This window comes from Ornithorhynchus anatinus, chromosome 7 (assembly GCF_004115215.2).
Source record: "Ornithorhynchus anatinus isolate Pmale09 chromosome 7, mOrnAna1.pri.v4, whole genome shotgun sequence".
Taxonomy (NCBI): Eukaryota; Metazoa; Chordata; class Mammalia; order Monotremata; family Ornithorhynchidae; genus Ornithorhynchus; species Ornithorhynchus anatinus.
Window position 1 is genome coordinate 44,760,012 of NC_041734.1, and position 20,858 is coordinate 44,780,869.

The 20,858-nt window shown below is 42.5% G+C and overlaps 1 protein-coding gene across 3 annotated transcripts in view; it reads left to right on the plus strand.

Annotated features, from left to right (window-relative positions):
- The window catches only part of LOC100080375 (LIM domain containing preferred translocation partner in lipoma), a 721,700-nt gene that overhangs the window by 193,022 nt on the left and 507,820 nt on the right, over window positions 1-20,858 (plus strand). For all 3 annotated transcript variants that reach the window (XM_029068642.2, XM_029068641.1, XM_029068644.2), the window contains one exon: window positions 6,287-6,350. The gene's annotated coding sequence lies outside the window, so the exon portion shown is untranslated. The remainder of the gene's footprint in view (window positions 1-6,286; window positions 6,351-20,858) is intronic.

Here is a 20,858-nt window from a genome sequence, read left to right on the forward strand (position 1 = left end):
ATATGTATACATATCCCAGCAAGTAAACAGGCATTATATAAATAAATAGAATTATAGACATGTATATATATCTATATATGCAAGTGCTTTGGGGTGGGGGTAGAGCTAAAGGGGCAAGTCAGGGCAATATGGGGAGGGGGAGCTAAGGAAAAGGGGACTTAATCTGGGAAGGCCTCCTGAACTAGGTGAGCCTTTAATAGGACTTTGAAGGGGGGGAAGTGTGATTGGCAGATTTGAAGAGGGAGGTCATTTTAGGCCAGAGGTAGGATGTGGGCCAGGGGTCTTCGGCAGGACAGGCGAGAACGAGGCAAGGTGAGAAGGTTAGCACCAGAGGATCGGAGTGTGTGGGCTGGGATGTAGAAGAAGAGAAGGGAGGTGTAGTAGGAGAGGGCAAAGTGATGGAGAGCTTGAAGCCAGTAGTGAGGAGGCTTTGCTTGATACGGAGTTGATAGGCAACCACTGGAGATTTTTTTTTCAGGGGGTGACATGCCCAGAATGTTTCTGTAGAAAGATAATCCAGGCAGCAGAGTGAAGTACAGACTGAAGTGGGGAGAGACAAGAGGTTGGGATATCAGAAAGGATGCTGATGCAGTAATCCAGTCAGAACTGGATGAGTGATTGTACTGAATCCCAACATCATGCCTTCTCATCTGTCCTATGATTTCTCCCTTTTTAGTTCCTCCTAGAAGAGTATGTCTTCCTTCCTTCCTCTTGTTTGAATGCTATTTTGCCCCTCACATATTTTCTGTTGCTTACTACTACTTTAGAAAATAAGATTTTCTTCAGAGAAAAAGCTTTCTTCTCATTCCATTCCAGACACTGGGCTTTCATTCATGTTGCTAAGTGTTTGGCACAACCTACCACTTAGCACTGTCCAAGACCTATCCTTTTTAATCACAGAGGTCAACTGTCTTCTAGATCTTTCTAAACCTGAGGGGACCTAACCTTCTGTCTTGGTACTTAGAGGTTCTGTCTTCTTTGACCTGGCTGTGGATTGTCAGCCCCAATCATAGTGCTCTATCAATATATTAAAAAATTAAAATCTCTTCGTTAAGGCCAGAGCAATTTACAATTTAAAGAAATCGTATTAATTTTTATGTAGTCTACCAGAATGTCAAAAGATATCACTGCTTCTGATAGATGCTGACAGGTAAAGTAATTAAAATCAGAGAGGGAAGTAATTAAAACATGGGAAAACATTAGTGAGACAACCCAATCATTTATAATTTACAGAATATGGTATTTTTCTTATAAGCATCTTTGGGGGACTCCCTTATTTTTCATCTCGGGTGGCTCTGAACCAGATTAATAAAAGGGACTCAGTGCGAGCAAAGCATGGTACAAAGCTATGGGTAATTAAATTCCAAATTATTGTCATCCCCAGTTCAGCATTTTTTAAAAAGTCTGAAATATCTCACATTGGACTGATGAAGATATTAAGGAAGTAATTTTGTTTTCCACTGATATGCATTCATGTGGGGGTATTATTAGTTCATTGGTTATTGTAATAAAATAATGGGAATCAGTAAGGGTAGGCAGAAAAAGGATAGGATATTTTATGGTGTTTTTTATGAAATTTTGTGATTTAAAATGCATGCTTTTTCTAGATTTATTTTCAAATGGTTGGTTTAAAGATTCAACCTCTAAGAGGAAGAGGTCATTTTGAGCCATTAAAATTACCGTGATTGGTAAGATTCTGTAGTTCCCCAAAATGGTTTTAACCAGGGCTCATGGATGAAAGAGAATGCCATTCAGTAAAGAGTCTCTCCTTTCCATCCCATGCCATGTGAATGTCATTCTCAGTCCCTTCTTTTCCTGCTCTATAGGGAAAAGTTTTTGTGGCCGAGGAAAAAAAGTACTGGATCAGGGATCCACTCCAATTGGAACATGGCCTGGTGGAAAAAGAAGGAGTTTAGAAGTCAGAAGACCTGTGTTCTAATCCCTGCTCCACCACTTGCCTTCTGTGACCTTGCACAGGACACTTAACTTCTCTGTGCCTCAGTTTCCTCATCTGTAAATGGGGATTCAGTACCTGTCTGTGAGCCCCATGTGAAACAGGAGCTGTGTCTGAACAGATTATCTTGTTTCTATCCCACCACTTAGTAAAGAGTTTGGCACATAGTGAGCACTTAAATCCCACAATCATTAGTACTGTTATTATGTTAATGAATAAATTCACACCCTAAAAATTAAATGTTTTTTTAAATCCTTTTGATGAATGGTAAGCCTTCAGCTATCACTGCTATGCAAGTGACTCCCAAATCTATCTCACTAATCCAGACCTCTCTTCAGCAATATAATCTTATATTTCCTCTTGCCTCAAGGACATTTCCTCTTGACTGCCCCACAGCTATTTCCAACTCAGCATGTTTAAAATTGAATTTCTCATCTTCCCTCCTAACCCCAATCTGCCTTTTAACTTTCCCATATGTGTCTTGATCTCATCACCCTCCTCCCTGTCCCAGAAGCCAACAACCTCGATGCCATCCTTAACTCCTCACGGTCTTTTGGTTTTCACATTCATTCTACCGTTAAATCCTGTTAATTTTTCATCCACAGCATTTTCCAGATTTGTTCCTTCCTCTCCATCAATTTCTTGCCATCTATTGGTCAAACTGTTCTGTCAGGCTCCTCAGTGTTCTTCCAACCTCTACATACTTAAGTTCCTTCATGTTGCTGCCTGGATCACCTCTCTGAAATGTATGGTCAGGGTGTATAGCACTTGTTCTACTCCTGAAAAAACCTCCAGTGGCTATATATTTCCACTTACACCTAGCAAAAACTCATTAATATCTTACGTATCAGCTCTATTCATTCCTCTGAAGCAAACCCAATAATCAATCAATCAGTTGAATTTATTGACCACTTATCAGGCACAGAGCACTGCACTAAACTCTTGGGAGAGTACACTACACTACAACAGAGTTAATAGACACATCCCCTGCCCACAAGAGCATACATCTTTCTGTTGGTCACACTCTTATCCCTGCTTGAAGTTCCTCCCCACTCCAATTCTGACAGGCCACAGTACTCTCCATTTCTAAATCCCTCCTAAAATCCCACATCCTCCGGGACATCTTCCCTGATCAGTTCTTCAAATCCCAAGTCGTCCCAGTGCCACTGATTTAATAATAATGGTAGTATTTCTTAAATGCTTAGTATGCCTCAAGAGTTGTGCTAAGCACTGGGGTAGAAATAAGATAATCAGGTTGGACACAGTCCATACATATCCCGCATTGATCTCGTAGTCAAAGTAGGAGGGAGAACAGGTATTGAATCCCCATTTTAAAAAGATGAGGAAACCAAAGCACAGAGAAATTCAGAGACTACCCAAGGTCATAAAATAGGCAAGTGGCAGGGCCAGGATTAGAACCCAGGACCTTTGACTCCCAGGCCTGGGCTGTTTCCACAAAGTCATGTTGTTTTTATTAAGGCACTCTTATTATTGAACGTTAAGGCCATGGCTGATCTTCAAGGATGTTGTTTGGAGATGAATGAGGACTTTTTTTTTTCCCTGTAGCTTGTTACCTTTGAGCAAACCAGTTAATCTCTCTGAACCTGTGGACTCTGTATTCACATAATGGGGAGTTAGTCATAGTTTCCACCTCTTCAACCCTTGGGCATATTAAGCAGATTCACATGAGAATGTTTGTGAACTGTTCCACTCACTTCCATTTACAAGGACCTAGAAAAAGTATGAAGCATTAATGTTGTAGTATTATGTTAATATGATGCAGTGATGAACCCTTTGGCAATAAGATTTAGATGACAAAGGGAAGTATAAAATATAGAAGGGAAATAACACGTTCACTTGTTGCTACCCAGGGCATGATCTTGCAGTCGGCATCCCTGAAACCTCCTAGGTAAAGGCTGAGAAAGTGGTACAGGTTCAGCTCTAAGTTCTGCTTAGTAATGTATTGCATTCTGGTTAGACCACAGACGTGTAGTTTTCTCCCTCCTTTCACTTGCTGATGTTGAATAGTAAGCCCATCAACCCTCAATGGGCTCAATTCTTCATTGCAAAATGGAGCCATGCCTTCTCCGTGTGCATCTTCTTCCCACAATGACTGCAAACTCATCTTCCCCACCGGCAGTTTGGTTTTGGTGTCAGGTCAGCAGGGTTTCTTGTCAGCATTTCTGAACCTCTGTGCTCTTAACATATTCCGACTTAAACTCCCCTGTGAATGCCAAATTGAAACTGAACTCCACACCAAGTCCTTTAGATCTGTCTCATTTTGCTACATACCTCCCTGTCATGTCTTTATAAGGTTTTTAAATTTGTGCACTGAAAGTTGAAAGCTCCATTTAACCTACTTCAGGGAATGACATACAAGAGCACACATTAGAACACAACGGAGATACAAAAACAGCTCATTAACTAAACACCAGACTATATCCTCACCAATATAAAATGATGTGTTTTCAAAGTTGACATGGCAGTCTGAGAAAAAACATGCTTGTTGCATCCCTTATCATCCTATCTCCTGTCCTTCCCCAAACAGACATATTTTGGGGTGGCTTCTTTCAGAGCTCTTGGCGCAAGTTTTCTAATGAATGCCCCACAGATGTTGCTAAAATTACTCTTAAAAGACAAAGGGCTGAATTTTTCCTCTCTAAATATCTGCCCCATAACTGTTGTTCACCATTGGCGACCAAAGAATTTTATCCCAACCCACAGGTTATTGAAAAACTAAGATATTACTGTTTTTTCTGGCTGCTTTCAACTCGTTAGACTTGTAAGGTCTTTGAGGGGAGGAATCTATTGCATTTTACTTATACTTAGACTGTGAGCTCCATGTGGGAAAGAAACTGTATCTGATGCGATTATTTTCTTCTTCAGTGCTTAGTACAGTGTATAGCACCGTCGGTCCTTAACAAGTACCATTATTAGTCTCCAAATCACTTAGCACAGCTCTGCATACCATAAGCATTTAATAAACACCACTGAATGATTTATTATGATATAAACCCATATGTTTTTCTTATGGAAACAGCATGTCTTAGTGGAAAGAGTACAGGCCTGGGAGTCAGTGGACCTGAGTTCTAGTACTGATTCCACCACAGCATGCTGTGTGACCATGGGCAATTCAATTTACTTCTCCGTGCTTCAGTTCCCTCATCTCCCTCTTACTTAGACTGAGAGACCCATGGTGACCTTATGACCTTGTATCTACCCCAGCTCATAGTAAGCACTTAACAAATACAATCAGTATTATTATTAGGATAGAGGTGTGAAATCCCATTTTCCGAAGAAAAAAAAGACTCAATCTCCTAAAAATTAGTAGTTCTTTATAAGGTCTGAGTGTTTGTTGCCATAGTACATGATAGACTGTCACTTGACTTGAGCTGATTTACTCTGTGCAGTCTGGGTGACTGCTTCTTAGTAAGGACATGGGGAAACTATGGAAAAGTCAAACCAGAAAGGGGTGGGAAATGGAGGATCTTTGAATGCAGTTAGAATAAGAATACTAGGATATTACAATATGAATTGAAGCTGACTGAGAGGGGAGGATGAAATTTACAGGGTCCTTATAGGTCTGGAAAACGTGAACCCAGAATTGTTCTCAAAATTCCACATTGTCAGGATTAGAGAGCACTAAATAAAACTAGAAAATAGCAAGTCCAAGACAAACAAAAGAAAACACTTCTTCCCATAGTAAATGGCCAGCATGTGGGATCCATTACTGTAGGAAGTTGTACAGACCAAAAATATCAACAGATTCAAGGAGGGTTTGGATAAATTACTGGAGATGTGGTCTCTAATGGGTTATTAGAAGGGGAATTAGGGATGTTTGCTAGGCCAAAAGAAGGGTAAAGTAGATGGACAACAGCCACTATTAGAGGGAAAAGTGAATAATAATAATTATGTTGGTATTTGTTGAGTGCTGACTATATGTCTAGCACTGTCCTAAGAGCAGGGGTACAAGCTAATCAGGTTGGACACAGTCCCAGCTCCCACATGGGGCCCACAGTGCCTCAATTACCTAATCATTTTACAAATGAGGTAACTGATTCCCAGGAAGTGAAGTGACTTGCCCAAGGTCACACTGCAGACAGGTGGCAGAGCTGCGATTAGAACCCAGGTCCTTCTGACTCCCCGGGGCTGAGCTCTATCCACTAGTCCGTGCTTTTTTCCTTCAAGTGAAGTATGTTGGATAATGCATTGATAACCATGAAGGTGGATGCCACCCCAGTTCTTCTGGCAGGTGACTGGACTGGTTGAACTGCTGTTCTGACCCTATTTGGCATTACTTATGTTTCTGTGTTCTTCTTTTCCTACCTGCAGACGTGAGCTGTGAAGTAAGCAGAGCCTTGTCTCCATTGGCCTTCCCAAGTGCCTGCCATCTGAGGTAAGACTAGTCAGAGTTTCTGTCAGTCGATCAATCATTTATTGAGTGCTCACTATGTGCAGAGCACTGTACTAAGTGCTTGGGAGAGTACAATACAACAGAATTAATAATAATAATAATAATAATGTTGGCATTTGTTAAGCGCTTACTATGTGCCGAGCACTGTTCTAAGCGCTGGGGTAGATATAGGGGAATCAGGTTGTCCCACGTGGGGCTCACAGTCTTAATCCCCATTTTACAGATGAGGGAACTGAGGCACAGAGAAGTTAAGTGACTTGCCCACAGTCACACAGCCGACAAGTGGCAGAGCTGGGATTCGAACTCATGAGCCCTGACTCCAAAGCCCATGCTCTTTCCACTGAGCCACGCTGCTTCTCTAACTGCTAACCTCGGTGGAAAGGTCGGTAGCAGCTAATAGTGAACATAAGCTTCTGTGCTTGTTTCAAGCCTAAACTTATGTGTTCTGTAAACCATGTCAATGATACAAAAATTGAAGACATTTATTTAATGTCCAGTGGGGTTTATCCAACAAAAAGAACAGTGGCTATATTCAGGTCTGTATGTAGTCATAGATTATTCCATTTAAGCTGCATTACATTAAAGATGCTCATGATTTTACCCCCTGGCTAGAGCATTTTTAAATATAACGCATAGTTCATGGTCTGTTATGGACAAAGTGATTGTTCAAGCCAAAACTCACTAATGGCCCCTAAGCCAATTGTTGAGCCCTTTTAACTTTAGAGCCAGAGGGAGACTCATGAACCACTGGGAATATTATTCAAATGTTTCAAATGTTTCAACTGTGTATTTGTCTATATTGTTGAAGTCAATTGTTTATTACTATTTGTGGCAAAGTACACAAAACATCTTTGAAGGTGTTGAATCTGCTTAAAGGGTAGAGAAGGTGGAGAGTGAGTAGTTTAATTATCTTTTAAAACCTACCTCAAGCCACCTTCCTGCTTCCAAAGGTGAGGGGATGTCATCTTCCTTGCCTGTTTACATTTCTCAGTTTCCTCATCTGTAAAATGAGGATTAAATCCTCCTTCCTTCAATGCAGACTGTGAGCCTCATGTGGGACAGGAATGCTATGCAATCAGTTTAATTGTAACTCTACCTCAGCTCTTAGAACAGTTATTGGCACATGGTAAGTGCTTAATAAGTACCACTTATTATTATCATTGTTAGTTATCAGTGGTTAATCAAATAAGCAGTACTATCAGTTTTCTCATATCACATGCTTTTCCTGCATGTATTGGACAGAAAACTAATGGGGAGTTGGGAATTTTCTTCCAACAACACACACGTCTGGATAGAATGCAGTGTGATTTTGTAAGTACAGCTCATAAAGCTTTCCTTAATGTAAGGTTCTTCAGCTAGTCATTCATTTATTGAGCGCTTAATACTGCAGAATACTGCACTAAGCGCTTGGGAGAGTACAATATAACAGACATATTCTCTGCCCACAATGAGCTTACAGTCTAGAGACAGACATTAATATAAATCAATTACAGTTATTTACATAAGTACTATGGGACTGGGGGAGACTATGAATAAAGGGAGCAAGTCAGGATAATGCAGAAGAGAGTTGAAGGGGAAAAAGGGCTTAGTCAGGAAAGACCTCAAGTACATAACAGCCATCTATTAGAACTAACTGTACATTGCACTGTACACCATGCATATATGAATAAGCATTTACCAATATGTCCATTTATGTACACTTTTACGGATCATAAGCATACTACACAGTGCAGATTAGCATGCTTGGATCTGGGGAGAATATATAGAAACTGTAGGAGATGTAGTCCACTGTGCACAGGACTCTTCCAAGTTGGGGCAGCCCGAGGTGGAAGAAAAATTAACTTTTGAAAAGCTTTGAAGACTATGACAATAGGGAAAGAAAACAGTTTTTCTGGCAAAATGCAAGTCCCAATACCCCAGGTCTTCAGAATGGAGTTTTCACAATGTGTTCAAAGTTGTAAACGTCCCTTTCATCCACCCAAGCCAGGTAAGGCTTCTTGGCCCAAAGTGGACAGTGGTGGGGGGCAGAAGGGGGAAGTAAGATGTGCTGGTTGTGAAACTTCCCATCAGTCCAGGGGTTGCCTGACTCCACATCATCATCATCATAGTGATTATATTTAAGTGGTTACTTTGTACCAAGCACTGTTCTAAGCACTGGGGTAGATATAAGTTAATCAGGTGGGACACAGTCCCTGTCCCACATGGAGCTCACAGTCTTAATCCCCATTTTACAGATGAGGTAACTGTGGCTCAGAGAAGTGAAGTGACTTGCCTAAGGTCACACAGCAGACAAGTAACAGAGTTGCCATTAGAATTCATGTCCTTTGACTCCCAGGCCTGTGCTTTTTCTGTTCACGTGAACATGTGTGTGTGTGTCTAGCCAGCTATGTGTGGCACTGGAAAGAAAAATCTCTCTCCCTGGGACTCCTGTTGTACTTGTTATACTGTACTTATTGTTTGGGTCTGCTAGTCTGGAGAAGCTAGAGAGCTGTTCTGAGGATTTTTGTTTTCTTAATCTACCAAGTGGCTTGATAAGAGGAGCATTGAAGGAAGGTTATTAGTTAGTCACGAAGCCCTCAAGGGTAGGATATTGAGGAGTTTGAGAGAAAACTGCCTACCTTTCAACTGTACTTTTAACTCCTGGAGCTTAATGGGAGAGCTCTTCCAGAATCCGTCTCAGGAAAACAGATCACAATGTCCAAACAGTGCAATCAGATGGCCTAAAAAAGTGGCCTTCTGGACTGGAAAGCATGGGGATTTGATTTTGCTCCTGGATTCCCCACTTCATTTAAACTCATCAGAAATGTTCTCATCTGGGTATTGCTCTCAGACAGCTTGATCAAGTGAAGGTTGCAAGAGCTGAATTTTCAGAACTTTGTTTATGTCAAACAGTTGGGAACATCAATGAGCGGTCAGCTAGAAAGTCAGATGAGGGAATTAATAAACAAGAAAACCAGAGATTAATACAAACACTGTGGAATTTCATTCAAAACATGAAGTTCCCCAGAACAGGGCTTCTTCATATTTATGGCGTCTTTTATTCTTTTATCCTCTATTTTCTGGCTGCACTTTGCTAGATTTGGTCTGAGAGAAGGTAAAATTACCAACTGCCCAGAAAAAAGTCACTTTAAAAAAAAAGATTTGTCCTGACTTTTTCAACCAGGGTTATAGGTAGGAAAGGAAAGTGCCTTTCAAACAGTGTCTCCTGCTATGCTTCTACGTAAAGAACCAACATCTGCCTTTGATTTTTGCTCCACTAGTCACTGGGGTGGAGGTTGTTGTGTTTATATGTTTAGGTAGGTGGAGCTGACTCTGAGATGCTTTTATAGTTCTTGCTTTGTTTTTCTACCAGTACAGTTATTATCCTCATCAGTAGCATTCTCATTTCATGGTATGGATCATTTGACACTTAGGTGTTTATAACAGTGAACAAAAGATGTTTTATTGTGGAACTCTTACCCACTAAATTGTCCATTTCTCCAAGCCCTATAGCAAGGAAATGATTTCTTCTTTCCTGATCATTTGTTGCTTTCATTCCTGTGGAAAATTGAGCTCTGACCTGGTGAGTCTAGTATGTAATTAGGCTGCACATCAGATTTAGAGTGGGAGAAAAAATGTAACCTTGCTGAGAGAGCGCATCACCCAGGGGTTACTTAGAGCCGATCAGCCATGGACTATAACCAGCTCGGGTGCCTGGCAAAGATAGACGGATCTCTTCAGTTAAGCTGAAAACAGAGTGAGATGAGTGGTGGCATTAGTCCCTATTATCTCTCCAATCAAAATAAATGCATCAGGCTCCATCTCTGCCACTGGTCCATCAACGTGACCATTCATCATCATGACGTTTCATTTTATTTGCAAGGCAGGATGCAGAATTTCTCTCAATTACCCAGACAAGCAGAGCAGGAAAGAGCATGAGCCTGGGAGTTAGAGAACATGGGTTCTATTCCTGCACTCTGCCACTTTTCGGCTGGGTGATCTTGAGCAAGTCATCTAACTCTTCTATACCTCAGTTTCCTCATCTGTAAAATAGGGATTACATTCTTGTCCTCCCTTCTATTTAAACTGTGAGCCCCATGTAGGATAGGGACTGTGTCCATCCTGATTAACTTATACCTACTCCAGTGCTTGACACAGTGCTTGGCACATGTGATCACTTAGCAATTCCATTTAAAAAAAAAAAGATTGCTGATTGTAAATCAGTGCAAATCTATCAAGCTACCTACTGTTTAAAGGACTGGCTAACTACTATGTTTTGCCTCTCAGCTGAGAAGCCCTAGGATCTACTAAAAAGTTCCCAGATGCATGGGCTGCAGAGTGGCTATAAACTGCCCTTGGTGCACGTTTTCCCAGGGTTTATGGTGGGCCATCTAAAGCAGGAAATGGTACCATCCACTGTGACACTCTCAGAAGAATGAATAGCAGCCATCGTGGAGTTGTCAAGGAGTGGTTCCAAGAAGAGTGGATTCCTCCAACTTTGTCCATTTCATTTTTCTCAACTGAAGAATGGGAAGTGCAGAACAGACTATATCAGTGGTTCCCCACCTTAGTCTTTTCATTGTGGGGTTCCCTCCAGACTCCCTCACTACAGTTCCTGCCAAAAACCCAAAGGTAAAACTCATAAGTGCTACCCCAGGCATTACTTTCAGAAGCAGATGGCTCAAGCTAGGGATGGGGGTTGGCGTGAAGGGTTGTGTGCCCCCTGAAACTGTCATAAGAGACAGAGCACTGGAAAAGGAGATGATGTGGCAATGGAGAGAACCAATACACCCTCATATAACTTTAAGGCAAGGGATCTTTGGGTCAGTGCCATTGAAAAGAAGGAATGATTTGAGAGAGAGAGAAAAATAGAGACAGACTTGGGGCAGCTTCCTACTTAGAAATTCTCTTGGAACTACCAGAGAACATATGGGAAGAGAAATGGCTGCGAGAATCAAGGGGGGATTGATCATGACCCCACTCACTAAAATATTCCTTCCAGTGGTTCTTCAGGGGTATATGACCATAGACCCATCCCCAGAGATCCTTGTTCTCCCTTTAGGCTTTCTCTCCTTCCTGTCTCCCTTCTTCTCTCCTTCCTGTCTCCCTTCCTCCTTTCAGACCATCATTCAGTCAATAAATGCTATTTATCGAGCACTCAGTATGTTGAGAGTACTGAACTAAGAGCTTGGGTGAGTACAAAACAAAAGAGTTGGTTTACATTCTCCCTGTCCACAATGTGCTTACAGTTCAGAGGGAGCTTACCTTCTCTCTCTCCACCCCCTTCTCCGTTCCTTCTTTCCCATGTGATTTCTGCCGTGGGCCCACCGGCTCCTAAAATGTGCTCCTAAAAACTGGCCTCACTCCATCTCCACAGGAGGCTGGGAAGATTACTCTAGGTAATTGTTCAATCCTTCATAAATACAAAAGACTCTCTGCCCCCTTATCCCCTGGTTCAATATTCTTTTCCTTCCATCCCTCTGCCTCTCCCCACTCTCACTTGGTTAGTCCTGTGCATAACGGTGATCCTAGGTAGTGATCAAACTTTCCTTGCCTGGGATAATGAAACTCTTTAGTTTAAAATTCCCTGTGGCCTTGTAACCTTCTCTGCAAAGCCTGTAAGTGATTTTATATAAGAAGTTTTCTTCCTTCAAATGACCTCCTGATCAGAGCTTGTGAAAATTGCTTATCCTAGTATAGAACAGGTTTTGGGTACATTTAACACTGTAGTACATAAACAGGAACTCTTCATGATGGTAAGTGGAACCCAGGAATGCTGAGAAGATGGCTATAGAGCTACCTTAAAAGGTCTTGCTATGAAACCAACCAAAAAAAAAACCACTTTAGAAAAGGCTGTCTACTGGGAGGGAAGGGTATCCTGCTGTATCTAGAAGTATCTCAGATTATTCTCAAAACCCTTTCAGTCAGTGGTATTTGAGTATTTACTGTGTGCAGTACACTGAACTAAGTCAAGTAATCAACCAGTAGTATTTATTGAACAACTACTAGACACAGAACACTATGAAATGCTTAGGGAAATACAGTAGTTTGCATACATGATTTCTATCTTCAAAGACCTTACAGTAAAATGAAGGAATCAACTGTATTTATTGAGCAATTTTTGTGTGCAGAATACTGCACTAAGTGCTTGGAAAGCACAATGTAAGAGTGTCTGTAGACACATTCCCTGCCCATGAGGAGCTTACAGTCTAGAGGGAGGAGCTTACAATCTACATGGAAGGAGCTTGGTAGTCTTTTTGGCAAGAACCCAGAGGCAGTGTGGCCTAAGGGGCACCGAAGTGAGCACCGAAGTGAAAGCCAGGAGACCCCAGTTCTAGACCTGGCTCTGCCACTTGCCTGCTGTGTGAATTTGGGCAGTAATGATAATAATGATAGTAATATTTGTTAAGCTGTTACTATGTGCCAACCACTGTACAAAGCAGTGGGGTAGATGCAAGATAATCATATTGGATACAGTTCCCGGCCCATATGGGACTTGCATTAAGTAGGAGGGAGAACAGGTATTGAATCCAGCTAACATTTTATAGATGATGAAGCTGAGGCACAGAAAAGTTAAGTGATTTGCCCAAAGTCACACAGTAAGCAAGTGGGAGAACTGCGATTAGAACCCAGGGTTGTCTGACTCCCCAAACCTGAGCTCTGTCTAGTAGGCCATGCTTCTTCTCCACAGCACCATAACCAGTATAAGACTATTTCATCATCAGTAAAATGGGGATAAGCTAGCTGCTCTTCCAACCTCCAAGATTGTAGGCAGTGACTATGTCCTAGCTAGTTATCTTGTACCCAGCACTTAGCATAATGCCTTGGTCTGTAGGAAGCGCTCAATAATTATTATTATTATGCTAACTATATTTCCACTTGTATAAGTCCAGCAGAAGGGAATTTTTGCCAACTGACAGTTTATTTTAAAATAATTTCCAACTTCCTTTCAAAATGCCAATGTGTATTAGGTATCGTTTATACAGACTTTTATATCTGCAAAGAACTATAGCATTATATTGATGTGCTTTTCTTTTAAGATCATGCTCCAAAAAGTCAATATTTTGCATTTGGGAAGACTGAGGCATAGGGTTAACAAACTTACTGAAGGTCATCCACAAGTCAACAGTATGTTGGCCTGCATCTGGCTGAAACTTAACTCATTGCCCTATGAAGCATGACACATTGTAAAAGGGAAGAATTTTTGCCACAAACTGTTCAGTACAATTACAGATGTGAACAGCTGGAGCTAGGATATTGCCAAATCTGTAACAATTACCATCTGATTATTTTAAAAATATAGGTACATTTGCGTAGTTTCTTTTTTCCCCTCTATTTTTCTCAGGGTGGGGAAGGAGTGTGTTGAAAAGCCAAGATCTTGCAGCTTAATCAGTTATTTTCATCTTTTAATTAGGGTGACTATTGTGAAATAAGTAATTATTAATTACTCAAAACTAATGAAATATTTTCATTTCTTTGCTAAAAGCATATGGAAGTGAAATGAAGGCATATGGGTATTTTTAGGAAAGCATATTGAGGAATGGACAAATTACAGTGGTGCCAATTTGCCTTCACTATCTGGCTTAGACCACTATTACACTTGCTGGTATCCAAGACTCAGAGCTTTTTAAAGAGATTTTCCAGGGTAGCATCTGATGCATCATACATCTTACCATTAGGGTTACCCAGCCTCACATCTCACGTGCTTCTTGGGCAAAAAATGGCGACACTGAAAATTTTTTCATATGCAAAATGCATTCTCTCTGATCTAATTTTCATATACATTGACCTGATGGAATGTTCCTCCTTGAGAATTGATAGTAGTTGGAGACAGAAAGCAAGGAGTAGGTCCCACCCAATCAATTTGCTTTCATTTCCTGATAAAATCCAGCCTTCTCTCTGCATTTTAGGCAAGGAGCAATATGAACTCAAGCCACCTTCTCCCTCCTATCTCTCCCATATGGCTGTATCAACTTCCTGGCTTCTGACTTCCAAACCACTTCCTTGCCCTCCTGTAAACAGCAACTCAGCATTCATTTCCTTCAGTGAACTTTCCTTGATTAACTTTCTCCCAACTCACCAGGACAATTTGTGAGGCTTTTGACCCTGCATTATAAGGCTCTGCACTACCATTTTCTTTCTGCTTTTCTCTCCCACTTCACCTCACTTTGCATACTTTGTTTTTCCTAAAGCTAACCACCTGATTGTTTCCCATCTTTGACCCACTTATGCACACTTTTTCCTTTCTGAATGGCGCAACCTGCACCCTCAGGTCTGCCAAAATTTGTTCCTCCCAACCCATAAAGGCTTCATAAAACAAAACAAAAAAATACACCACCCCCACATCCACACACTCACTCTCTCTTTCTCTCTTCCCTCCTTCTCCCATTTTTCCAGGGGATATTTCTGGACTAATCCCCTCAGATGATCCCCTCACCACTCAGCAATGAGGTGAATGTGGCTTGGTCTTTCCTCATATTTCTCCCTCCTTCTATTCTTCTTCTTCTTTTTTTTTCTTCTGTTCCAAGTTGAATACATATTTTCCTTCTTGCTGTTTTTGGATACTGTGTCCTCCCATCTCCCCCATTAGAGTGTTAGCTCCCTGTGGGTAGAAACTGTGCCTTCAACTTTTTGTTTGCTCTCAATCCCTCAGTGAGGTATCCAGTAAATTTTCATGGAGAGGATTAGTCCTCCTGTACTCGTATACTCCAACATGTGCTTGTGTCTGTGTATATGCTTGTGCTTACACACATGCACACCCTCCTAAATGGGTCCCCCAGGAACCGTACTGTTTTGCTTAAGAAAGGTTCAGTGCCCAGTTAGGGTGGCATATATAATAGGTCTTGAGCTCTATTGGTTCAGCCTTCCCAACATCACTAAAATCCGTTGTTTTCTTCTCCATCGAAAGTTCTACCGTATTAATCTGAGCATCAACCAGACTACTGCATCAACCTCCTTGCTGATCTCCCTGCCTCCTGTTTCTCCTCATTCCAGTCCTTGCTTCTCTCTGCTCTCCAGATCATTTTTCTACAAAAATGTTCAGTCTATGTTGCTTCTCTCCTCAAGAACCTCAAGTGGTTGCCCATCCACCTCTCCTTTAAACTCAAACTCCTTACCATTTGCTTCAAAGCACTTAACCACCTTGCCCCCTCCCACCTTATCTTCCTGATTTCCTACTACAACCCAGCCCAAGCACTTTGCTCCAACCTAATCACTGTACCTCAATCTCATCTACCTAACCACTGACCCCTTTCCCACGTCTTCCTTCTGACCTGGATTGCCCTGCCCCTTCCTATCCGACAAACACTCTCCCCACATTGAAAGCCTAACTGAAAGCACATCTCCTCCAAGAGGCCTTCCCCAACTAAGCCCCCATTTCCTCCTATCCCACTCCCATTTGTCACCCTTGCACTTGGATTTGTATCCCTTATTCACTCCACCCTCAGCCCCACTGCACTTCTGTACATATACATAACATTTGTTTCTATTAATGCCTGTCTGTCTCCCCAGACTGTAAGCTTGTTGTGGGCAGGGAACATTTCTACCAACTCTATTATAATGTACTCTTTCAAATGCTTAGTACAGAGCTCTGCACACAATAAATATGATTGATCTTCACAAGAAAGAGGAAATTTAATAAAGGGATAAATAGCTGTTGGTTAAATTGCTGTATTAAGCAAGACTTCATAATGGGGTTTGACAGGAGCTATGAAATGTAGCAGATGCACAAGTCAATTGGCTGCTTTTCAACCTTGCTCTTCATCGACACTACTGGCAGTGTGTGAATAGTGTGTTGTCATGGCATTCCATTGGTGCTGTTGAGCTCTGCTGAAGTTTGAAGTTGCTGAAGGATCCACTGACCTTACCCTTTCTCCATAGAAGTGATTTCTCTAATCATGTTAACATCCCTTCATGCCAGGCACGTGACAACATAGTGCCTTAACACACCATGTTAAGAGTGGTGGAAAAACCCACACAGGTATTTTGAATAGACTGTCACACATCGAGCTTCTACCAGATTTAAAGGTTTACTCTTATTATTATAGCATTTATTGAAAATTTACTATCTTCTTAACAGTGGGGTAGATTCAATTAATCAAATCAGTTACAGACCTAGGCCATACAAGGGTCGTGCTATCTACCTTGTGAAGCAGCATGGCATGGTGGTAAGAGCACGGGCCTGGGAGTCAGAAGATCAGGGGTTCTAATCCTTGCTTCTCCACTTGTTTGCAGTGTGGTCTTGTGGAAGTCACTTTACTTCTCTGTGCCTCATTTACCTCTTCTATAAAATGGGGATTAAGACTGTGAGCCCCATGTGGAACAGGGACTGAGTTCAATCTGATTTGCTTGTACCCACCGCAGTACAATGTCTGGAACATAGTAAACACTTTATAACAAATGCCATTATTATTCTTACCTTCCCTCCTTTTGCATATTAAATAATTGAGGCCCAGAGAGGTTAAGGGACCTGCTTCAGGTCATCCAGTAGGCCAGTGGCAGAGCTAGGACTAGAACCCAGATCTTCTGACATCGTTCCATGTTCTTTTTCCCTAGGTCACACTGCCTCTCATACCCTTTGAAGTATAAAGCAGGACAGGGAGAAGTGATTTTTCAGGCTGGTATGATGAGCCAAAGTGGCTATCCTGAATAGTAATAATTCAGGTATTTGTTAACTGCTATGTGCCAAGCACCATTCTAAACAAGTGAATAGGTTGGACATGGTCCCTGACCCACATGTGGCTCATAGCCTCAATCCCCATTTTACAGATGAGGTAACTAAGGCACAAAGAAGTGAAGTGGCATGTCCAAGGTCACACAGCATACAGTAGCTGGGCCAGAATTAGAACTCATGACCTTCTGACTCACAGGCCCATGCTCTATCCACTACTCCATGCTGCTTTTCAGAAACTATTTCAGCATGAAATAGTGTAGAGAAATTGAGACTGCTTTCCACAACTTTTCCCTGCACAGTTTGGGTGTCTTCTGTTGAATTGTGCCTATGAAGTCCAGGACACAGTGGAGCAGGGAGGAATTGAGGTGAATTGAAGTGAAGGTGGTTTAGGGTACCTGTTCCACTTCTCCCCTTCTGCTATTTCCACTTCTCATAGTAAGAAAGCTTCATCTTTAGTCAGTCAGTCAATCAATCAGTGGTATTGAGCACTTAGTGTGTGCAGAACACTGTACTAAGAGGAAAGTACATTACAATGGGAGCTGTAGATTTGATTTAATGCGAGAAGGTGCTTACTGCAGGGATAGGCAGTAATTAAACTGAAGAGGGGGAAATGGCAGGGTAAAAGGATATGCATACAAGTCCTGTGGGGGTGGCGTATCAAAGGGCTTACAGTGTACACTGCCAAGACCGTAGGTGACACATAAGGGAGACCGAAAAGGGTGGGGAAATTAAGGGTTAGTCAGGACGGTTCTCAAGAGGAGATCTCCTGCCTTCTCTCAAAATCCACCCCTTCCACGTGTGCCACCGACCTCATCCCTTTACACCTTATCAAAGCACTTGCCCCCTACCTTCTTCCTCTCTGACTACCATCTTAAACTGTTCACTCTCCAATGGTTTTTTCTACAATTGCTTTCAAATAAGGTCATGTTTCCCCTCTCAAAAAAAAAACAAACCTTCCTTTGACCCACCAGCTGTCTCCAGTTATTGCCCCAAATCCCTCTTACTGTTCTTCTCCAAACTCCTTGAACAAGCTGTCTTCATCCACTATCTTGACTTCCTATCCTCCAGTTCTCCTCCTGACCCTTCCAATGTAGCTCTCTCCCCCTTCACTTGACAGGAACTGCCCTCTCAAAGGTCACCAGTGATCTACCTCTTGCCAAATCCAGCAGCCTCTACTCCATCCTAATCCTCCTCGACCTCACAGCTGCCTTGGTCACTGTCTCCCCTTCTCCTAGAAACCTAATCCCTCCGTGGTTTCCCTGGCTCTATCTGCTTCTTGTCCTCCTCTCTCTGACTATTCATTCTCAGTCTCTATTGTGGGCTCCTTCTTCACCTCTCGCCCCCTAACTTTGGGAGTCCCTAGAGATTCAGTTTTGGGTCTCCTCCTGTGCTTCGTCTACACCCATTCATTGGCTCCCATGGCTTCAACTACCATCTCTATGCAGATGATTCCCAAATCTACATATCCAGCCCTCATCTCTCTCCTTCTCTACAGTCTTGCATTTCCTTCTGCCTTCAGAACATCTCTACTTGGATGTCCCACCAACACCGGACTTAACAAGTACAAAACAGTACTCCTTTTCTTCCTCCCAAACCCTGTACTCTCCTTGACTTTCCCATCACTATAGACAGCACCACCATCCCCCATCTCACAAGCCTGTAAACTTGGCATTATCCCTAACTCATGTGTCTCATTCAACCCACATATTCAATCTATCTACAAATTCTGTCAGTTCAACCTTCACAACATTGCTAAAATCAACCCTTTTCTCTCCATCTAAACAGCTACCACATTAATCCAAGCCCTCATGCTATCCCATCCTGATTACTCTGTCAACCTCCTTGCTGACCTCCCAGTTTCCTATTTCTCCCCACTCCAGTCCATACCTCGCACAGCTGTCCTGATCACCTTTCAACAAAAACCATTCAGTCCATGTTTCTCCACTCTTCGGAAACCTTCAGTAGTTTCCCATCCACCTCCGTAGCAAACAGAAACTCCTTACTGTAGACTTTAAAATACTCAATCATCTTGTCCCCTCCTACCCTATCTCACTGCTTTCCTATTGCAACCCAGCCTGCCACTTCCCTCTTGTATTGCCAACCTACTCACTGTACCTTGGTGTCGTCTATCTCACCCCCCCACCACTCGCCTATGCCCTGCTTCTGGGCTGGAATGCCCTTTCTTCATACCAAGACCTGCCGGTTTCACCTCTACAATATCGCCAAGATCCGCCCATTCCTCTCCACCCAAACGGCTACCTTACTATTACGGGCTCTCGTTATATCCCGGCTAGACTACTGTGTCAGCCTTCTCTCTGACCTCCCTTCCTCCTCTCTCGCCCCGCTCCGGTCTATTCTTCACTCCGCTGACCGGCTCATCTTCCTGCAGAAACGATCTGGGCATGTCACTCCCCTTCTTAAACAACTCCAGTGGTTGCCTATCGACCTCCGCTCCAAACAAAAACTCCTCACTCTAGGCTTCAAGGCTCTCCATCACCTTGCCCCTTCCTACCTCTCCTCCCTTCTCTCTTTCTACCGCCCACCCCGCACGCTCCGCTCCTCTGCCGCCCACCTCCTCGCCGTCCCTCGGTCTCGCCTATCCCGCCGTCGACCCCTGGGTCACGTCCTCCCGCGGTCCTGGAACGCCCTCCCTCCTCACCTCCGCCAAACTGATTCTCTTTCCCTCTTCAAAACCTTACTTAAAAATCACCTCCTCCAAGAGGCCTTCCCAGACTGAGCTCCTCTTCCCCCTCTACTCCCTCTGCCATCCCCCCTTTACCTCTCCGCAGCTAAAGCCTCATTTTCCCCTTTTCCCTCTGCTCCTCCACCTCTCCCTTCCCATCCCCACAGCACTGTACTCGTCCGCTCAACTGTATATATTTTCGTTACCCTATTTATTTTGTTAATGAATTGTACATCGCCTTGATTCTATTTAGTTGCCATTGTTTTTACGAGATGTTCTTCCCCTTGACGCTGTTTAGTGCCATTGTTCTTGTCTGTCCGTCTCCCCCGATTAGACTGTAAGCCCGTCAAACGGCAGGGACTGTCTCTATCTGTTGCCGACTTGTTCATCCCAAGCGCTTAGTACAGTGCTCTGCGCATAGTAAGCGCTCAATAAATACTATTGAATCTGCCATACAATCAGTCTTCTCACCTTTAAAACCTTATTAAAAGCACATCTCCCCCAAGGCTTTTCCCAACTAAACCTCATTTCCTCTTCTCCCGCTCTCTTTGGTGTCTCCCTTGCCTTTGAATTTGCACCTTTTATTCACCCCTCACTCAGCCCAACAGCACTTATGTATATATCTGTAATTCATTATATTACTGTCTGCCTCCCCTTCCGGGCTGTAAGATAGTTATTGGTAGTGAATGTTTCAACTAGTTCTGTTATAGTCTCCCAAGCACTTAGAGCAATGCTCTGCACACAGGTACCTGCTCAATTAATATGATCAATTGATTGGAAGTTTCATGGAAGAGATATGATTTTAGTAGGGTTCATATAACATCATCTTGTTTTGCTATGCCTGTGTGGCATTGAGCAAGTGGGTAGGGTTGGAATCAGCAGGGGAAACATTTGTGTCTATGTTTAGCTGTCTCTATCTCACATGTTATCTCCAGAAAACATCTTTTGTTTCTCTCTGTCTCAGTTGCCTGTGTGATGAGGGGAAATACATGTTCTTAGTTAGTCTTCCATGATATCGGTTCTTTTAGTAAGAGTGATGAAGAGACTTGTTTCTTCATATTTTCACAGATTTCTGTTGCACACATATTTAAAGAAAGCCTTTACTATTTAAAATTTAGAACAATAGCAGCACACCTTTTAAAAAAACTAAGTTTCT